A 945-nucleotide genomic window follows, 5' to 3' on the forward strand; every position below is an offset into this window, starting at 1 on the left:
TTCTTCTTCTTCTTCTTCTTCTTCTTCTTCTTCTTCTTCTTCTTCTTCTTCTTCTTCTTCTTCTTCTTCTTCACCTGGATTATTATTATTTCTTCTTCTTCTTCTTCTTCTTCTTCTTCTTCTTCTTCTTCTTCTTCTTCTTCTTCAAGTTTTTAAAGGAAAAATAATTGCTCATAAAAGCAAAACATACCCCTCACTATCTATTTATAAATGGAAGGAAAAGTATACGATAAAACTTATATAGGCTGGTAACACTTTGAGAGAGAGAAAAAAGAAAACACATATACTTGGGAGCAAAAGACTGAAAAAGATAAATGCCAAACAAGTTTACTTGTGTTTGTGAATTATAAGGAATTTTTTCCTTACATGTTTGTTACTCAAATTTTCTGCCTTAGAAATAAATCAGACAGAAAAACAGAGATGGTTCTATGCAAGTGCTCACACATGCGCTCTCTCTCTCTCTCTCTCTCTCTCTCTCATACACACCCCCCCCCACACACACACCCCACACCCCAAAATTTTGGACAAAGCTAGTCTGAAATCTTACTTCAACTGAGGGAAAAAAACATCATAGGGAACTTTTTCATTTCCAAAAAATTACCACACTTCCCATGCAATGTTTGCCTGTCATGAACCACTGCACAAATCAAGCATGGCCCAATGTATCAAGGTCACAAAACCAACTTAGTTAATATGTTGATCATTACACAGAAGCCCTGTCCCTTAAAGCTGCTTTGATACCATCTCTCCAAGGCACACACATACAAAGGCCCTTTTGCTCATTTCCTAAGTCTCTTTGATACATTCTTTGCTGTTTCTGGATTTTTCCACTGTATGTCTCTTAGAAGCAAATTAAGCCCGAATCAGTTCTTCCAGCTAATGAAGTGTGCTTTTGGCTCTTTTCTCCTCAGTTGAGAATTATCCGGCAAGCTACCAATTATTTTA

At 36.6% G+C, this 945-nt stretch overlaps 1 protein-coding gene across 3 annotated transcripts in view; it reads right to left on the reverse strand.

The window, feature by feature from the left end:
• The window catches only part of Zhx3 (zinc fingers and homeoboxes 3), a 113,936-nt gene that overhangs the window by 111,807 nt on the left and 1,184 nt on the right, over positions 1–945 (reverse strand). The window lies entirely within an intron of this gene.

Source organism: Mus pahari, chromosome 3, assembly GCF_900095145.1.
Source record: "Mus pahari chromosome 3, PAHARI_EIJ_v1.1, whole genome shotgun sequence".
NCBI classification, from domain to species: domain Eukaryota; kingdom Metazoa; phylum Chordata; class Mammalia; order Rodentia; family Muridae; genus Mus; species Mus pahari.